General features: G+C 53.7%; 1 long non-coding RNA gene across 1 annotated transcript; it reads left to right on the forward strand.

Moving 5' to 3' along the window:
* Nucleotides 1-11,942: 11,942 nt before the first annotated feature.
* On the forward strand, nucleotides 11,943-15,919 carry Gm33727 (predicted gene, 33727). Its single transcript, NR_155500.1, has 3 exons — nucleotides 11,943-11,986; nucleotides 12,294-12,480; nucleotides 15,671-15,919. It is a non-coding gene; the product is annotated as a predicted gene, 33727 (long non-coding RNA).
* Nucleotides 15,920-20,770: the final 4,851 nt, after the last annotated feature.

Here is a 20,770-nt window from a genome sequence, read left to right on the forward strand (position 1 = left end):
GCCCTGCTGCTCCATGAAATGCAGACAGGGGCTCCCCAGGCCCTTCAGGAGGACACAGGCTTGAGGCTCCCAGTGAGGACCCCTGAAGCAATAGAAAAGGAATGGACAGGCCCACCTGTCCCTTCCAGAAGTAGGAATCGGAAAGCAGAGCTCTGAAGGCTTCAGGGTGGGTGGGGGAGGGGAGGGGAGGACAGACACCCCCTCTTAGGGCTGAGCCTTGACCTCTGCTCCCTCTAAACCAAGCAGGTAAAGGGGAAATGTTTGAAGCCCTGTGAGCTCGGAGGCCTCTGCATGCATTCTCACTGCGACCCATGTCAGGTTGACATTGCGATAATCATCTGGAGAGACAAATTACAACATCAGGCAAGAACACATTTCAGGCTCTACCTGCTTGGGAGAGGGAGAATATGGGCTCTTCATCAGTCCTGCCTCCAGAGACTCTGCTTACCCTTCCCTGATTCTCCTCTCCTCCCCTCCCCTCCCCTCTCCTCTTCTCTCCTCTCCTCTCCCCTCCCCTCCCCTCCCCCCTCCTCTCCTCTCCTCTCCCCTCCCTTCCCTTCCCTTTGCCTCTCCTCACCTCACCTCCCCTCCCCTTTCCTCCTCTCCTCCCCTCCCCTCTTCTCTCCTCTCCTCCCTTCCCCCTCTTCTCTCCTCTCCCCTCCCCTCCCCTCCTCTCCTCTCCCCTCCCCTCCCCTCTCCTCCCCTCCCCTCCCCTCCCCTCTCCTCTCCTCTCCTCTCCCCTTCCCTTTGCCTCTCCTTCCCTTTGCCTCTCCTCCCCTCCCCTCCCCTCTCCTCTCCTCTCTCTCTTCTATTTTTGAGAATAGTCTCATGTGTTTCAGGCTGGTCTGTAACTCACGATGCAGCTAAAGATGGCCTTGACTTTGGATCCTTCCACTTCCACCTTCTGAGTACTGAGGTTACAGGTGTGTACCAGTATACCCAGTTCATTTAAGCCCTCCCTTCAGGTCCGTTTGCTGGGACTCCCATCTGCCTTAGATCCCAGACTGGGTAATACCTGAGTTCCTGTGCTCCCAGCCCTGAGCTCTTTTTAGACCCTAACTGGGCAGCAAAGCCAGTGATCTTGGAGGAAAGTAGGTAGAAGAGAGGGCCTCAGAAAAAAGTGCAGAACTTACTGCAGCAAGTAAGTTCTCCGCCTTCATTTAGAGAAATGAGCTCACAGTGGATGCTGCATCCTGACTCTCATAGCTTTCCACTGGCTCCCTCAGCAGCATCTGTCCTCTGTAGGTCAAGAGGGAGGATCAAGGTCTAGACCCCAACCTGGCCCACAGGTTCTACTGCAGAAGCCCCCACCAGCTGGCCTTTGGTGCCATCTTGTGGTCCTAGTGGTCAATGCATGCAGCTGTATTCAGGACAGTTCAGGGCCAGTCTGGTAAAAGACTCAGTCTGCACGGGTGAGCCAGATCACTTCCCTTCCGGGTCCTTCCTGAACCAGTTGAAGGGCACCAGCTTCCAGGCCGTAGGCTGGGGAGTGGTTTCTGGTCACTCAGCACCCCCACAACCCTCTCATGTGCCCTGAGCCTTGATGCCCTCAATAACATGTAACTCTTTCAGAAGGTCCCCGGGGCAATTGCCACAGGGCCGCATAAGACCTCCTCAGTCCTTTGGTGTGCCTTGAGAAGCCCCGTGGCTCTCCCAGGCAGGCCTGCACCTGAGATTCAGCCTTGGTTTCTCTGTGCTCATGGCAGGAGGGATAAGGGCTCCTCTGCACTCTCCTTGAGAATCCACCCCAGAGGTACTTCCTCGGGTTGGCTTTGGGGAAAGGCTAGCCTTGTACCTGTCTGAGCTTAGCTTCAAGGGCAGCCTGGTTCCTGAGCTGCCTGCCTGAGGGGTTACTAATACTTCTTTACTATTAGCCTCTCCCAGCAGCCTCCTTCCTCGATTTCCCTTTACTCTGCCATCACCTTGCAAGACCATGGCCCCACCTCAGGCCTTGATCTCATTGCCTTTGCTGTTTCTACCATGGTAGGGCAAACTGGAGCCATGAGAGGGGCCTGTCTGACTCAGGGTGTATTGGTCAGCCCCCAGGGCAAAGCCTGTCCTAAGCCCAGAAGTGTGACGCCACACACTTTGTCCCTGTGAGGACATTCTTGGGATGCTCTGCTTGCTCTCTAGAGTTGAGCATGGTGTTCCAGACCTTCTTAGCATGTATGCCTGTCTAGGTTCCCTCAGTGGGCTTTACAGACTTCTCAGACCTACTTCTGGGGACCCTACTCCAACCAGCCTTTTCTCTGCCCCTGTACCACCTAAGCACCCCTAAGCCTCCTCCCCAGTGAAGGCATGTTCAGAGTTACCTCTAACACTCCTGTGTGCTGTCTCCCCCAGGCTGACATCTAGGGTTCATTTGCTCATTGAGAACAGACCAACATTGGCCAGTGGGGGGCGCTCACACAGTTCATAAAAGCACATTGTACAGCAGCATGCAATGATCTTATCAGTCCCCAAGATGAGGGGTGGGATCCTCAACATGACGCCTACTGCCTTATAGGTAGGGTTTCCCATGTTGTGCATGAAATCCCCACCTCAGGCCTAGTCCCAGATCCTTAAGGAGACCTTGGCCTTGTTGACAAGCTGCCCACGGTGCCCGTTTGGGAATCTGAACCATGCCAGGCAGGGGACAGAGATCTTCTGCCTCTCTGTGTTCCATCCCTCTCTCTCCTGGCTCTGCTGCCCAAGGCAAGTAGCCAGACCAGCAAACCCAGCCCCCCAGCAGCTGGCTGGCCACCCTCCAGGCAGCCCATGGACTCTGCTAGTCAGACTGACCACACCTGCCACAGCAGATGGCTCAAAATCCCCAAATCCCGGCAAACTAGCACTTGGTCCTTCAGTAGCCAGGGCAATATGTCCTTGGCTCAAGAGTTGGGCCTGTCCCTCGATGAAACGGCTGTCAGGGACAATGGCCAGGTGGGCAAGCAGATAGCATCCAGGATCCTGGGATGCTAGGGATGCCTGCTCCAGCCCCTTGTGGGGCTTTAGACAGGGTCTGTTGAGAGGGAGGAGACTTTGCAATATCAAGTAACATCTGGAAAGACCTGGGTCATCTCCTCTTAGCTTGTCCATTCCAGGACCTTGGGGCCCTATGTGACATGTGACTTGGGGCATGCTTTCAGTGGCCGGAAAGGTGAGGCTATATTTTAGTGGGAGCCACTTGACCAGATCCCAGCACCTGAACTACTGAATTTGCTATTTTATGTCTCTGCTGCTGCTGGCCTGGGTCTGGCCCTGCTTCTTGCTTTGCTAGATGCCAGGTAGTCAGAGCCAGAGAGGACAAGGAGGTGATGCCCACTACTATCCTCCCAGCACCCAGTGATACCCACTACCCTTCCAGGGCCCCAGCAGAGTGAGACTCCAGCTTCTTTCCATGCCTCACAGTGCAGAAGATAATACTGCATGGTGATCCATTACCAGGTTGGTATTCCTTCATTCCGAAAGCGTTTCCTGGGTGCCTACCGTGTGCTAGTGTATCTTTGTCTCTGGGGTGAACCCACCAAGGGGGGTCCACAAATAACAGCATGGTGCACACTAAGATATCCCTGAATGTTCACCCACCATGAAGTCTCTTCCAGCTCAGTCCTGCACACACCTGCTGGGCAATAGGCATCGCTCAATTGGGAAAACAGCAGCTGCCGTTGCCCATTGCCCAGAGGCTAGAGGAGGGATTTCCTAAGCAGACCAGCATGCCATGGCTTTGGTGTTGTCTTATAGAAGGCAGCCCCAAATGGGCTATGACTGGGGTCCCTGGGCCACATAGAGTGTAGGAGGTAGGTGTGAAGAGGGTAGTCTGGGGGGAGCCTGCAGTCTCTGTTCCTTCCCTCCTCACCTCCCCCAGCATCTGCAGCCACTGTAACCGATCCCCCGTGGGGGCTGCCTGGGCTTCAGGCTCTCCTGGCTCCCAAGCCTCCGGCCCAGCTGTTGCAGTGGAGGCCTTGTCTGTCCTTGGGGCCAACAGCTGCAGGCCCGGAAGAGCCCCCCCACCTTATCCCACCCCAGAGCAGGTGTGACCCCTACCCCAGTCCAGCCAGCCAAAGATGGATCCCAGGGGTGCAGAGCCCTGAACCTCATCCACTCGGCTCTGGGAGTCCTGGGCCAGCATGGGCTTAGGGCCTCAGGCCTGAGGGGAGCACAGGATCTGTGGAGTAGCATCTGCTAGAGCCACCAGGATGAGCACCAACTGCCAAGGGCTCACATGGCTGCAGTGTGTGGCTGGACACAAGAGCATGTTTCTTTTATGTCCAGATCCAATGGGGGCCCTGTCTCCATCAAGACCCTGATGGCCCGTGGCTGGTGCTCACTCCACATACCCAGCTACGGTCAGGTGAAGGGGCATTCACACCACCTGTGAGCGGTTCTCATCACAAAGCTGCTACTTCCCCTCCCCACCATGTTCCCAGCAACCCATTTTGCCCTTGGGGTGGCTAAACCTGTGTTCAGCCCTGGCTGGCCTTAGCCCACACAATATGATTGTCCATTTCACAGGCCTAAGGCTCCAAACTGGGACCTATCCCAAGTCTCCCTCTGACCTCTGTGCCTGTCTCTGAGCAATGATATCTTTCTCTGGCCTCTCCTTCCTCTTACCCCCTCCTTAGCCTCCTGGCCTCCCAATCCTTTCCCTGCCTCCTGAGCCTCTCCTACCTGCCTGACCTACTCACTATGCTGCTGCCCTCTCTGACCCCTGACCTCCCAGTTTCTGCCAGGCTCCGCCATCATTGCCTAGCACAATTCTTCTAAAGATGGAGCCCGCTCCCTTGCTGGACCCAGGCATGCTGCAGTGGGAATGGAGGGGTCAGACAGGGTTATGGATGGAGACCCTTGTACAGAGAAGCTGGGAGTCCTGGCATGCTACCCTCCTACTTCTGGTTCTTGCACTAGGGTAAACTACCCCCTACATTCAGCTCCATTGGAACCATTAAGTGGAAATGGGATTTTTTGCGGGTGTTACAAACAGAGCTGAGATCGTGTAGGATCAGGTGGTTCCAAATCCAGTTATAAATTTCCCCAAGGACAACTGAAGGAGAGACTGGAGCAACATGGCCACAGGTCATACACTAAGATTCTGGGACAGTCCCCTCCAGGCTGGCGGGGTCAGCTCCATTGAAGCTTGGGTTTGGGTGAGTGCCCTCCTGACCTGGGAGAGACATGCTCCTTCTATTGCACTGCCCAAGCAAGGTAGCCCCAGGACCCTTGCACAGGCTGTGCCGGCATAGGTAAGGCAGAGATCTGGGGCAGCTGTGTCCTCCTTGGGCTCACAGTGCCCAGGACCTGGTAAGCCCACTTCAAATGTTCTGTCAACCACCTCTCCACAATGGCTTACAGCCTCAGTCTATCCCCTGTGATCTTTCCTCTGGGAATGGCTTCTGGCGGCCATCTTGACTCCTGAATCTCTGCCCAAGCAGTAGCTTCCGCTGTCCTTGAGCCAGGAAAGTCAGGGCCCAGAGAGGGATGAGCCTTGGCCGTGTCCTGCTTCTTTGGCCTGAATGCAAAAGCCTGACAGACTTGGTCTTAGCACTGCTAACATCCAAAATCCACAATGAGAACCCATTGGGGGTTGACAGTGGCACCTTGGGGGACTTGTGGACAGAGCAGAGTTGGGGCAGGGTAAAAGCACCTGGAAGCAGATGCAGGATGAGGGTCAGGAGTGCGAGGGAGCAGGAAAACCTTACCTTCTGAGCAGAGGCGCCCATTGGCTAGTCTGGGCACAGAGAGGTGTGAGTGCATGTTCCTGTGTGTGGGTGAGTGAATGCAGGTATGTGTAAGTATGCATGCATGTGTGTAGCATTGTTCAAGCTAGAGCATAGGATGCCATGCTGTTCAGGGGGACATGTTACATGTTGTGAGTATGCAGCTCTTGATGAATGATGTCTGCCTCCAATGAGTTCAGGAGTGTGGCTCAGTTAGCTAATAGGGAGAAAGAACCAGGTGACATAAGATTTTCTACCCAGCTAGAGAACAGAGCCCTTGCACACCAGGAGATGTTCAGGCAAACTGCCTAGTGGATTAGTCCCCAAGACCTTGGGACTCCTTAGGTGTGACCTTTGAAGGAAAAGCCAGGTAGGTGGCTCACACTTGTAATTCTAGCCCTTGGGGGACTGAGACAGGAGGATCAAGAGTGCCAGACCAGTCTGAAATATGTAGTCTCAAAAAGAAGAGAGGGAGGCAGGAAAGAAAGGGCAGGGGCAGGGGGGAGACATCATCAGCTCCCTGAGTCTGGTCCTGTTCTGACCCACATGAGATGGAGGCCTGGGCCAGACATAGTCCCCAGGTCTCTGTTTCCTCCTCCCAGGTAGCCTCAGCCCCAGATCCATCAGTACCATCTACTCTAGGGGCAGACACCTTGCTCTCCTGGGTGTGAGGGGGTCAGGGCTGCAGGCAGGTGACCTTCTCAGTTATTTCTTCCTCGGGATCTTCCAACCTCTGAGGGTGTGATCTGGGCCTTGACTGAGTCTGGATTTCTCATCACAGGAGCCTTTGCCTCTGAGAGACCTGCCGGGTGGATGTTTATCTTATCCCTTCCCCAGGGCTGACGTTTAATATCTCAGCAGCACGTTCTCGGCGGCTCCTGAGGTCGTGGGTCCTTGGGGCTTCTCTTTTCCAGACCCTTGTGTGTCTGCTCTGGGCTGGCCACAGATCATGTTTTCTCTTGAAATAAGTGGTTTTGCCATTAAGACCTTCATTTCAGCTCAATCGGTCTACCATGCCTCTCCACTGACCCCGGCTGCCTGTGGGCAAGCAGCTCCCTCAGCTCATTGTGGGTCTGCCTGAAAATGCCTTCAGGCGCTTAGCAAAGGGTCTATACATAAGCCAGGGCTATCCCAGAGAAAAGTTTGGGCCCTACACAGACCTTGGGTCCTACACATACCCAGAGGAAGACCCGCCTCTCAGGATACCAGCTAAGACTCCCAAGAGGAATAAGCACATATTTGACACTAATTAAATGCCAGAGACAGAGAATACGGTTATACCCAAGCTTGATGTACCCCTTGCCACCATGGTAGGATGAGGTTCTAGGAGGCAGCCTCTAGCACATCTTGCCTCTCGCCCCAGCTGGCCTCCTGCTCCCCACAGCTTAATCTGGCATCCTTGCCTTACTCCGTCAGAAGGAACTGAGGCTAAAGAGCCAAGTGCCAGGCTAAAGGCTCACAGATGTCCCATAGAACTTGTTGGCACAGAGTAGGGCCTACTTTCACCTTCTGCCCTGCCTCCTGCATGCCCTCTAACCTGGCTACCTCCACCGATGGAATCTGAGACCTCTGGTGTGGACCTCTGTTGTAAAACATGGTCATCTGTAGGCTTAGAATTTTTCAAAACCTACTTTAATAAGGGTTCTCAAACACTCCAATGCCCCCCCCACACACACACTTCTAGCCCACCATCTAGAGGTAAGAGAACAAAGATGGTAAGTAAGACAAGGGAATGTGTACCTGTTTAGAAGTAGTTCTTTGGTGTGATTCCAATCTCCGTTTGCCAAGATACCAGCAGCCCAGTTCAGTAGTATCAGGATAACAACAGTCCAGGTCAAAAGTTTCACCAAACACAAATCAGCAATGGCAGCATGATCCAGCAGAAACCACCAGGCCTCTGCTGAATCGGCATGAGTCAGCAGAAATGACCAGGACCAGCTGGAATGCCAGTTCTCTGCTGTGCCTCTCTCAATGAAGTGAAGATCAGTGAAGACTCAAGCTAGCTATGCAAGCACCTGGTCACTGTCCATTGAGACCTAATTATACCCCCTCTAACATCACATGTCCTCTCATGGGTCCTGCCTCAGCAAAACATCATGTGAGTCTGTATCACATGACAGAACCTGAAATTTCTACTTCAGTCATCTGAACAAAACCAGTCACCATGTTCATGAGATCAGCTCTGCCTGCTTGTAGGAGATCCTCAAAAGTAGGTGTGTTGACTCTCAGGTCTCCTCAGAGCAAGAGGAAAGTGAGAAAGGTCACTGGACCCTCACCTGAGATTCCTGCCACTCATCCAAGCCATTTGTGTGCAATTCTGTCCTAATTGAACGGGAGGTCTTGGGAGGGGCTCTATAGACTGGAGTCTATATATCATTAAAGAGTCCTTTATCTATGTAGCCATGGGGAAGCTATCATCCATACGGGGTGGAAACGTCTCACTGTGGGAGCTTTGGGGCCACCCCCAACTGTTGTAGGTAACCCTCTATTAGCAAGCCCAACAATCGCATGGGTTCTTCAGTGTCGGAGTGGGAATGTGATAAGATCAAAGGGTTTGTCATTGGGACCTTATGAGGAGAGGGTTGACATTGATTATGTCTTCCCAGGGAAAGGATCCTCACACTCCCAGGGAGCCCAACCCTCTGAGCTGGATAGGATAGGATACAGCTTGAAGTGTAATAGGCCCCAATACTTTCTCGTGTGAGGCTTACAGCCACAAAGGAGTCCCACCTCCAGTCTCCTGGAATTGGTGTGATAGGCTTAGCAGAGCTATGAGGTCCTCCATCCTCAGGCCCAGCACTTTGGGGTGGAAGGCACCCACCCACTTCCTGTCACCGGAGGCCATCTTAGCCTTGGTGGGCAAGTGACTGGAGCCCCTGTCCCATTCTCTACCTGTCTGACCCCTGAGGCTGGGCCAGGCTCAGTCCCTTCAGGGCCAGTGGACTTGCCCACTGGTCTAGGTGTACAGGACAGGCAGGGTGACTGTCTTAATGGTCAGGGCCAGGTGAGAACAACCCCTTCTGTTGTGTAGCCTTGCTCCAGCTCCACTTGACCATGGAAGTCTAGCTATCTCTGTTCTCCCTTCCCAACCTTCCTGATTAGGACTCCCTAAGTTAATGGACTCACTATGAGCCTACTGTCATGCCTCGGTATCCCAGACATTGTGATGATCCATGAGGATCCGTGATAACTCACGCTTTCCAGTCCTGCCCAATCCCCAAGGCTGCCCAGCCTTTCTGCTCCCAGGATCCCCAGAGCTGACAGGTAAGGTTGGCAGGAGCCAGATGTCCAGAGCTCCACCCATCCCATCAAGGTCCCCTTCTCTTCAAGGCATCTGCAAGATGCCTGCACAGAGGGCTGCCCGGTGATCAATACCCTTAGGCAGTTGATCACAGCTGCTGTAGCCTGTCTCCGACGCTCAGACAGTGGTAAGCACTACAGTACTTGGTGCCTGTGAGGAAGGCTGGGGCTGATAACCGCTGTCAGGGAGGAGCTCCAGGCTCTTCAGTTTCAGGTTGCTGCTCAGTATCCACTCCGACTCCCAACCCCATGTGCAGGTTGGTTTTTATCAACTTGACACAAACCTAGACCTCTCTGGAAATGAGAAAATGCATGCACAGGATTGGCTTGTAGACAAATCTATAGGGCATTTTCTTAGTTAGTAATGGATGTGGGAAGGTCCAGCCGACTGAGGGCAGTGCCCTGGCAGCTGGTCCTGGATGGTTTAAGGAAGCAGGCTGAGCAAGCCATGAGGAACAGGCTGGAAAGCGACACTTTCTCTGGTCTCCCCTTCAGTTCCCGTCTTGAATTTCTGCTCTGCCCTCCCTCAGTGATAGAGTGTGACCTGAGAGTTGTACACTGAAATAAAGCTTTTCTTCCCCAAGTTGCTCTTTGTCATGGTGCCTCATCCTAGCAATAGACACCCTAAGACTCCATGTGTCCAGATCCCAGAGAGGAATTGGAAAGTGCAGTGCAAAGTGCCCTTCGCCTCCAGACAGGGGACATCCCCACACTCTAGAGACATATGACCTTCCTGTCTCCTGAGGAAGTGTCACCTCCTAGCCTGACTCCTGGCGACAGGCCATGCCTTGAACTACCACTACAACCACCAAGTGTGACGCAGCAGCTGCCTTCTGCAACCCTTACCGGGTCTCTCCAAATAGTGCCTCCCCTCCCCCACACGTGTGAGCACAGCTGTGGCCCCAGGATCCAGAGGAAATCCTCAGCTTTGCACAAGCCCAGGAGACCCCTGAGCTTGCAGTCTGCAACTGCCAGGCTGGAGCATGCCTGTGGGGAACAGTGCTTCCTCCCAGGGCAGGATGGAGGAGAGGCAGTTTCTGAGGTGGAAGCAGAGGAGGAGGAGGAGGAGGAGGAGGAGGAAGAGGATAGACCTCTGCTAGGGGCCAGACTTTCTAAGTTTGAGGATCTGACCTACACAACTGAGAATATAGGAGACTAAGCATCATACCTCTGATAGGGGGCTGTGGCTCTCCACAGAGCAGCTCTAGGTGAGGACCTGAGGTGCCTCTTTCCAGAGCTCACCATGAAGTTAGGCCATTCCTCTTTACATGGATTATTCTTGCTAAGAAACAGCTCAAAACTTAAACCCTGGAAATTCTCATCAGAGTAGACAGAGAGGCAGGGCTTTGGCCCTGGAGCCCTCTCAGTGAAGTCAAAGCCCTAGCCAGAGTTGACTAGAAGATCTTTGAGCTCCAGCCCATGAGCAAGCCTAGGCTGACAAGCATAGAGTCCCGCTCAGAGACCCCTGTAGGCTGGCAGAGCAAGCCTGTTCCACAGTCCTGGCAGCCTCCACTCTGTCTCCTGACACTGTCTGTAGGTCCTGTGGGCAAAGGGATGCTTGGGTGATCTCCCAATGGGGTTGGGGAGTCCCGCCATGACTGCTGGGATAGGGAGAGCAAGGATGCCCTCTAGTCCCACATGCCCAGCTGCAGTTACCCAGCCAGGGTCTACAAAGAGGGATGATGGTGAGGCCACTGAGCTGTTCCTGAGCACTCTCTGCCCTTTGCAGGGACTAATGCAAACCCTGAAGTCCTCCAAGGCAGACAACAGAAACGGTAGCCTCCCAGACTCCAGTGATAGGCCGTGGTCATGAGAGAGGGAAATGTTTAAGGTTGGGTTGGACCCAGGCTCTGAGCTCTTCTGCCCCTCCCTCCCTCAGCTCAGCTTCTCTGGGCCTCCTACATGCACGGTCTTGTCCCTCTTTTGTCCAGCTCAGGGACAGCTCTAGTTGACCAGTGGGGCAATATGTCACATCCCATGGGTAGTGGGGAGAGGGACACCATGATGGCATTTCCCCACGTACCATCAATCACAGTTCTTTCCCTCCCACGAACATCCGAGAGTCCGATGCTAGGAGACAGAGCCTGGCTGTCACCTGCCTCCCAGCAGGCTTGTTGCATCTGCCCAGTGGGACGGCTGTTTGGATTTTTGTTTGTTTGGGTTTTTCCTGAGAGTCTTGCCTGAGACTTGTATAACCCGTCATGGATTCCTGAACCACACCGAGGACTGGAGAGTCTCAGACCTCCTCGTGGCCACTGCCAGCTCTCCTATGTCTGGTGGCTTCCCATTGAGCAGTACCTTGCAGGGCTCCCCTTTTCCAACAGAATGAGTCTCCAACATTGCTTGGGGTGGCTCAATTATCTGCTACTTGTTTCCTGACAGGCTCTGAGGAGGCAGAATTTTAGGGCCACGGTGAAGCTAGTGTGGATAACCCAGCAGCCCCCAGTTCCTGGCTGTTGGAGACCCCTGAGGGCTAGCCTATGGTACAGCCCTCTCAGGCAGACCACCAGGAGACAGTTGGGACCAACAGAGTGCTAGGAAGAGGCAAGAACACTGTGGTCCAGGATGGGTAGGGCCAGCCTGGCTGGATCCCTGCCGCCCATCCAGGGCAGCCGCCCCACACAACGGGGCTCTGAGCCTGGGGTGGGCTGGGAGGCACTGCCCGCTACCCGTTACTCACAAGGGCTTCATTGTGCGGCTGCGGCTGTGGGCAGCAGGTGGCTGCCCGAACCCACACGGGGAGGCCCTGCCGCCAGCCGCGCGAGCGGAGGAGGGCACGGCGGGCCCAGCAGGGTGGGGGCATGGGTAAGCTGGGCCAGGTCAGGGCACAACCAACACACAGCCAGGCATGCAGCGCAAAGTTGCCTGTTTTCCTGCCCCATCTCCTGCTTTACTGTGCTGAGCTGGGACAGCGTGTGTGAAGCAGCCCAAGCCCACATCCTAGCTGCACCCAGGTTGTGGGCACCAGAGCGGTGGTCTGAGGAACAGAGGTCAGTTCTGGTGGAGGGGTTTAAGCAGGTTCTTGGAGGTGATAAACTACTACAGGTCATGGAATGCTGGTAAGGACAAGAGACAGGATGCCACAGACTAATACTCCTTACCACACGGCCATCTATCTGTGCCTTTATAGTCCGATCTAGAACAAAGCAGAATGTTCTTATGGCAGGAGCTAACCCGTGGTCGTTAGGCTTTATCAAACTTAGAGTCAGAGTCAACTTGGATGAAAAGTGTCCCCATTGTCCCCTGCCTACCTTTACCGGCCACCCCACTCTCTCTAAGGTGCCCTCTCCTTGATAGCTCTGCCTCACAGCCCATCTTCCAGCAATTGACAGAGATGAGCTTGAAGAAGGGTTACTCTCCAGGGAGCCTGTGGGCCAGCCTGCTACTCCAGTGAAGATGGAGACCCCAGTTTGGCTCCTCTGAGCTGCTCCACCCTGTTAGCAGGGACATCTGTGTAATGACAACTCTCCCCACTGGAGCAAAGGTAGGGCAACTGGAGGCAGACCATTGGGGCTGGACCTCTAGATGCTAAGCTTTTGACAGCTGATGCTGGGCCATTTCACAGTTGCCTTTGGGTGCTGAGATCAGATCACTCTGTCACGAACCCTGGCAGGAAGTGAGCACCCCTCAAGCTGGGCAAATTTGTAGTTCTGGGGCCTAGCTTGATTGCCTCTCAGGCAAGGGGTCTAGGTCACTGGCCACTTACACTCAGATTGCACCAAGGATGGTCCCAACGCCCTGGCTCCACAGCAAGACTTGTGTCCAAACTTAGCTTGTTCTGACTTGATGCTCCCTGGGACTGGAGAGGGGCACGGATGTTAATGCTAGTTGGCAGCCCTGAGCTGCCCCAAACACAAAACAACAGGAAGGGAGGGTGAGTCCTAGGTCCTCAGAGGCCCCACGGCAGGTGGCTAGTGTCCACAGGCAGCGTCCCCCAGCCCCAGGGGGGGCTCCACACAATGGCCTTGCAGGCTGAGCAGAGCCCAGCTGGCTGCTGTAGCAGCCAAGAAAACTGGAGCTCAGAACCTATTGATGCCCAGGGGCCTGTGCACGTCTAGTCCTGGACCAAGCTCTCGGCCTACCCTTTCTGAGGCTCTGCCTGTATGCCGCCTTTGATGCCACTGGGGCAGGCTTGCTTGAGACACTGTGAATCCAGTCTTTGGAAGCCAAACCCACTGGGTGCTTTCCCTCCCTGGCACTGTGGATGGGCCTTTCCATAGCCCTCTGCCTGACTCTGCCTGTTCTTGGTCCTGAGCCCAACTGAGGAGGCCACTCTAGGCCTGGTAGCTCTGGGAGAGGGTTCCATATACGATTTCAGCTCACTGGAATATCAGAAGGCCATGGGGGATGAAGAACGTGAGCCCAGGGCAATGCCCCACAGGATGAAGTGATGGCTCATTTACTGAAAAGATTTGGGCTCCTGTGCCTATGAGGTCTCCTTCCTCCAGACCTAGTCCAGGGATGGTGACACCTGGCCTGGCACCCTGGCACAAGGCTCTAACCTCTGCAGCTCATTTCTTGCCACCTCCCTTGGAAAGTTTACCTGTTCTCTTTCAAATCTCCCTGTCCCCAACCATGGTGGGATCAGAATAAGTGACTGAGGCCTGGAGCAACCTGAACCGAGTGTTGCCTACCTCTGTTCTTCAGGGTAGGATGCAGGTTCCTGAGCACACCCTGGGTCTGCGATACTGTCCTGTGTGAACATCTCTGCTTTGTGGATGCTTAGGACCAGGGTTCTGCAGCTCTGGGTCCTGGATCTATTAGGCGTCAGTAGACAGGGTAAATCCCCTCCTCCACACAATGAATATCGCCCAGGAGACCCCCAAGGTCCTGCCTCTGGCAAGCGAGTGTGGCCCAATGGGGCATCCCAACTCTCCTCCCAGGCGCCTGGCAGGCAGGCCAGGGGTACATGGGATGGGGGAAGAAAGGGGGGTTCTGAGCCTTGGAGCCAGAGGATCCCAGGGGGAAGAATGGGGCTGGGCCAGGGCTCCACACCACAGTCGCCTGGCGTCTGTCAGGAGGGACGTGCTTGTATAACATGGCACCAATCAATTCTCCCCCAATTTCTTCCTGGGCCAATCTGGAGCTAGATCAGAGGAGGAATTCCACAGCCGGCTGAGTGGAGCCAGGCTTAATGCTGAGGAAGCCACCTCCCCCACAGCGCTCCCCCTGCAGCCCCCACGGCTGTGCCCAAATCACAGCCAGAGACCAATTACCAGCCTCCCAACGGGCCCCGGGGGTCCTAGGAGGGGCAGCTGCTGGGCCCAAACACCTCTACCCTGCATGGGCCCAGCCAAATGGCTGGAGTCTCACTATCCTTCTACCCCGGATAGGTGGAATCTGGGCCCAGGGACACCCACTATCTCTAAAGGCTGGGTTCTGCCCATCCCTTCACCATCTCCTTGCCTGGCCGCAGAAGCTGGACCAAGGTTGTGTCTCTTTTGTGTCTATTCACAATGATCATCCAGCCTGTGATCTTTTCCTGTATGTGACTTGGTAAACTGAATCAGGAGGCATCATCTTGCCTTAAAAACTAAGAATGTAGCCAGGCGTGGTGGCGCACGCCTTTATTCCCAGCACTCGGGAGGCAGACACAGGTGGATTTCTGAGTTCGAGGCCAGCCTGGTCTATAAAGTGAGTTCCAGGACAGCCAGGGCTACACAGAGAAACCCTGTCTCGAAAAACCAACCAACCAACCAACCAACCAACCAACCAAACAAACAAACAAACTCACAACTAAGAATGTCCTGGGAGTTTGATGGGCTCAGTTACTCACACCCAGCTCACCCTCAGTTTGTTTCTACAAGGCTCAGGGTCTGGCTTTCTGGGCAGGAGGTCAGGTGGGTTTACCAGGATGGGAGGGCAGCAGAGAAAAGCACAGTCATGTGGGTAAAAACAGAGTAGGGGACCTGGGGCTGGCCAGCAATGGTTGAGATGGCTAGCTGGGTTGTCAGCTGCTGAAGCCTGCTGAGAGTCTCATAGGGAGGTGGAGGCTGCAGCAAGGCTGACCTGGATGTGGTAGACAGAACCCTGACCTGTCACTCAGCCCAGTTCCTACCCTGGCCTTGGATGAGTGTCCACTGCACTGAGTTGTATGGAAGGTTCGTGTTGCTTTCAGTTTCTGCCTCAGGACACCGCCACCACCCACAATCCCAGTCTGCCACCACTGTCCTTGTTACAGTCCCATTGACAATGTCCAGGGGACAGTGGTCCTACCACAGAATCTCTCCTTCTGCCCCCTTGAATTTCTCCACTTTGAATGCTCTAAGATGTCTCTGACCCAGACCAAAAAACATGTTGCTGGTTCCACTAAGCTATCTCTGACCAGCCACACATGCCCACACCCTGACGTTTCTTTCGTGACACACGTCCCTTCCAGAAATGACCTGGCGCATGCACTTGCCACTGTCTGTGCCTGACTTGCAGAAGGTGCAAACCGTTCACTGCTGGCCCCATAACCCAGTCCAGCGCCTGACACCCCGAAGGCAATGGATACGGATTTGCTGGGTGAGTCAGTGGACAAATGGTCATCGAAATCCTTGGCTAAAACTGAAAATAGAGGAACAACCCTTGGGTTATATGATCCCCCAACATCTGGTACGCGATTCTTTTCAGTGAATTAACCAGCTGTTTTGGAGTCATGCATAACCAGGCTGATTATTTCATTTCTGTAGGTTGACTGGAGTCGGTGGAAGAGAGCAGAGTCTGGTACGAGACCACGCACGCCCAGAGGGTGGGAGGAGGAGTTCCCTGGTAACTAGTGCACAGAGGATGAGCTGAAGGACTTGTAAGATGGTTAGATCCCTACCTCATGCCACCCACGGAAACAGAGTCCAGGTGGAGGGATGGCTTTACAGAGAGCATGGGGACCTAACTGCAAAGAAAAAGAAACATGATATTTTAATAAAAATGTGCTGGAGAAATTTTTCTCAACATGACGCCAATATCAGAAACCATAAAGGTGTACATAGTTCCTAAATAGATTAAATTTCCCAGAGTGCTAAAGCTGCAAGATGGCCAAGAATGGAAAGACCAAGTCAAGAAGGACCAAGCCTTCCCTTGGTCACCTGTTGAAAAGGGACTGGTTATCTTTTAAGGGGTACTGGGGATGAAATGCAGGGTCTTGCAATGCTAGCCAAATACTCTACCACTGAGATATTTACTGGTCTTTCAAAAAACAACCACCTTTTTACTTTTAGACAGTCTTATTAGCTTGCCCAGGCTGTCTTTGAACTTTCCATCTTCTTGCCTCATCCACCTGTGCAGTTAGGATGACAGGCCTGTGCCTCCAGGCCCAGATGGGATGTCTTAACTGTCTTTATTTCTCAGGGGTGTGGGGAGTCCAGCACTGTGGATCCCACACTTTGTTTGAGATAAATAACTGCTACTCAAGCGACGTAGAGGCTGTCACCTGCCTCGTGGCAGGGAGGGACAGGGTCTTTGAGTGTTCTCCGTGGCAGCAGCAATCCCACAAAATCCCATGGACTTTGTGCTGATAGCAGAGCACAGGTTAGTGCTGTTAGAGTCTTGGGTCTCTGGCATCTTAAGTGCACATTCAATGTACAAAGACTATGTGAGGATATGAAACGCCACACTGAGGCAGGGAGCTGATTCTGCTGTGCCCATTCAGTAAGCTCTGCCCCTTCCCATATCCTAGCTTCTCAAGATCTCCACCATGTGTGTGCCTTGTGGCAATGTGCAAATAAGAGCACCTTCCCGAGGCTTCCTCTGGCTCGTGGGGAGCCTGGCTTTTCTTTGGTGGCCTTGGCAACCAGACCTTAGCAATGAAAATCTATACTTCCATGGCTCTCGAAGACAGACTGTATGCTGGCTTTTGAGTAACTGTGTCCAATGGCCTCAGGTCCTTCAGATTCATTTGGACTTCTTGGACATGGCTTATCACTCATGGGGATTGCCCCAAGCCCTGTCTCTCTCCAAACTCAATGTAGAGAAGGTGAGAAGGTTTGAGAACAGATGTCTGCAAAGAGTCAGATTATGCCATGGAAAGAGTGGCCAGGCTCTGAGACAGTGGCCTTGGACAGAGACCCTCTGTGCCTGTATGTACCTGCTGAGTCAGCTCTGGCTGTCTTGGTAACCATTTGGGTGCCTGCAGCGGTTTCCAGCTGTCCTATGCCCCCTGCAGTGAAAGTTTTGATGTGTGTACCAGCACCTGTTTGACTCAAGGTTAACAAAGAATCTAGATACAGCTGCCCCAAAGTTGGAGGTAGCCGGGAGAAAGGAGCCCATGAAGATGTCCCCAGGTAGGTTTTCTTCAGCCACTTTATCCTGATTGCTCCCCAACCTGTGCATGTGGACCCAGCCCAGGCCTTCCTGTGACCCTCTAATGCAGTGATCCAGGTGCTGTCCCTGCCTCTGGCTGAGACTCCTTGCAGTCATAGGCTGGTAACTGGCAATTACCAAAACAAAAACAAAAACAAAAACAAAAACAAACAAACAAAACAAAACAAAACCCCACAAACCACTGTACATAATTGTCCCAAATCCCTAAAACAGAGACCACACCAGCCACTCTGAGAGAGGAGGAGGGTCATACTAGGCTGGCTCCGGGCAGATCTCATCTCTCAGCCCCAAGATCTTTGTGGGCCCTCTGCCTGCCATGAGGATTCCTGGGGTGGGGAATCACCCCTCCCATCAATGCCTGTGTTGTTCACAGCTCCCTCCTCATTTGGGGGCAACTCTAGGATTCCATGTTCCCCTTCAGGAAGCTGGCTCTAGGCTCTGTTCCCCAGCCTGGGAGGTAGCAGGCACGTCTCTCGGAAGTCGTGGCTGGAGCCTGAGGTTGGCGCAGGGAGGGAAGAGAAAGCCTTTCTAATTATAAGGCTAGGCCTAGGAAATGGGGGGGATTACATGCTGGCGGAGCTGGCAAATGTGGTGCACCAAGCAATGTGAAGTGAGTTAGGCCACAGGAGAGACCTCCCTTTGAAGAGCTTCTCACCACTGTGGTTGTTTTGGGGGGTCTGACTTCCCATGGGGAGAGCTGTCATGCTCCTGGAGAGATGATGACCCCCAGTGGATCAGAATGTAATCTAGCTTTAGGGGTGGGGAGAGAGACACAGAGAGAGCCTGAATCTAAGCCCTGACATGCAGGCTGTTTCTGACTACCACATTGCCAAGGCAAAACTAGCATGATTATACGGAGATGGTGAGTGCAGAGCTTCCAGAAGGTACCTTGTGCCTTGCAGGAGGACTGACCCAAGGACAAGGGACAGAGGAATAGAGACCCTTAGTACAGGCTATGAAGGAAATGGGGTATCCTGTGCAAGAGGCCTGTGGCTCTGACATCTCCTCAAGGCCCTACAGAGACAGAAACCAGTATAGGAGCAGGGTTGGGCAAATCCAGGGTCAAGTTCCTGGGGACCCTCAAGTCCTACTTTCCCTTCAAGGGTCTGCACGCCCAGAAGGAGGAAGGCAAGGTCTTTCAGGCCCTTCCAGTCCCGAGGTCCTGTGACAAATGGACATGGATGAACCCCATGGCATAGTACCCACACCTCCGCTGGCTGCTGTGTGCCCAGGGCATAGGTGTCCCTACCCAGAGAGACTCCAAGTAAGGACCCAAGTGCTAGGATCCAGTTGAGACCGTCAGGAGGGGCTTTACAGCCTACAGGGTGAGTGGGACATATACAGGTCTAAACGTGGCGTCCCAGAGTCCTGCAATGACACATTCGAGTGACAAATGACACATTCTAGTGACAGGAGCAGTGTAGAAATGGCGCTGGGTATTGGACTGTACCCATGGGAGCAGACCCTTGAACATCTGCAAACCTGTGTAGGCTCTATGTTCTGTCGGCATTTTGTCACTGTGACAAGGCAAAACTAAGGAAAGATTCACTTATGGAAGGGAGAGGGGGAGAGAGCGACAGAGAGGCAGAGAGAGACAGAGACAGAGGCAGAGACAGAGGCAGAGGCAGAGGCAGAGGCAGAGGCAGAGGCAGAGGCAGAAAGAAACTAGCGGTCAACCTTGGGTGCTGCTCCTCAGGTACCTACCTTGTTTATTGAATCAGGATCTCCCATTAGTTTGAAAATCTGCTGAATTATCTGTTGACTGACAAACCCAGGGAATGACAGCAGACATTGTCTTCTTTGCCTTTAAATGTGCACTTGCACACACAGGAATACACAAGGAAATTAAGACCCTCCCCGGCAACCTAATCTTGCTCCCCATAAACCCAATCACTGAGAAGCCTGTAACGCACAGGCCTTTGGGGAGCACCACAAACTCACACTGTAGCAGGCAAGGGTTATAGCTCCTCTTACAGGGCTACCAAGATGACTCCCTGTGTGGAGGGCTCAGCTCAGCAGTGTTACACAGGAGGCACTTAACAAACTCATCTATTGTGACTCCCAGGTTCTGCAGCTTCACATAGGTGCCAGGCTGAGTCCTATGGTCCCTGCTTCCTGACTCTGGGTTCCTAGCCTTAAGGGGTTAATGATAAGTAGGTGGGTGGGCTGGAGAATTCCCTCTTGACCCCTCCAGCTTCCCTCTTCCCACTAGTGCCCACTCAGGGAGCACCACACAGGGTTTTGTTGTTCACTGCAGCCTACGCTAGCGTCAAAAGGTTGGCAGGCCGCTGCCAGGACACACATGGCTAATGGCAGGGCAGGGAGAAGCCATGGCCTGGTTCACTTATGCCCAGGGTCTAGTGGCTGACAGGGGTGCCTCCGTGATGGGCTCTGGGAGGGAATTGACTACCCCCACTGGATTCTGTCCATGGTGGTAAAAACAAGTTGAAAGAGACACACTTTTTCCCAACCTGAATCTACAGGGAAAAGGGGAAGCCCAGAGGCCAATATGTCTGCAGTTGACCAGGCCTGCGGCTAGCCCAATTTTATACATCTCTCTAGAACTTAGGATCACCAGAATGGCCCTTCCAGGCACCTGGAGTGTCACTTCTATGGAATATGGCCTTCAACTATCTGGTCCAGCTGCCTTCAAGCTTACAGGAGCAAAGTTAAAACAGGGCCAGAATGTCAGCCACAGCCCCATCCCCTAGCATCTACTGGGGCCAGGCCTCTTCAAAAGTTTGTATGTCAGTTCCCTAGAAAGCTCACCCTTCCTTTTGACTGTCCAGAGCTTTTAGGCCAGCCCCACCCTGAGCCTGGCACCCCTTGGCTGGGTTCCCAGGGATCTGGCAGCCTGGCCAGCATCTCAGCCAAGCCCACCCCACTCTCAGGTCCAGGTGCCTGGCCCTCTCAACTCCTGCCTGTCTGCTTGGGGTGACACTGTGTCCTCAGGCCTTATCTATGACCTGACCTATAGATTTCATGGAGTGGGGGAGCAACTTCCACCCTGGCATAGCTATATCCAGTTTTCCTGTCCTCTGTAGAAGGGATCAGCTTGGACCTGTGACATTTGCCTCCCTGCATACTCCCATCTAAAGGAGGGTGAGTAATTACATTGCTGTAAACTGGAAATGCTTTTCAGCTGCAGAAACAGCAGCCAGAAGGCCCAGAATCCCACCCAGAGCTCCAGCTGCAGGCTGGGCTGCTTGCCTGGTGGCCAGCAAGGAAAACAACCAGAAAAGGGGGATGTGAGGGGCTAGGGACCTAGCTGGGCTCCCCTCCCACTCACCACACTCCCAGGGTCAGATGTTCATAGAGATAGACAAACAGACAGATAAATGGATGGGTGGATGAGGACGTGGATTAGATTAGTGCATATCAGATATGCAGATAGGCTAATGGCTGGCTGGCAGGCTTGATGAGCGGATGGATGGGTGGGTAGAAGAATGGCTAGGTAGATTGACAGATGGGTA

Source organism: Mus musculus, chromosome 17 (genome assembly GCF_000001635.26).
Source record: "Mus musculus strain C57BL/6J chromosome 17, GRCm38.p6 C57BL/6J".
NCBI classification, from domain to species: Eukaryota; Metazoa; Chordata; class Mammalia; order Rodentia; family Muridae; genus Mus; species Mus musculus.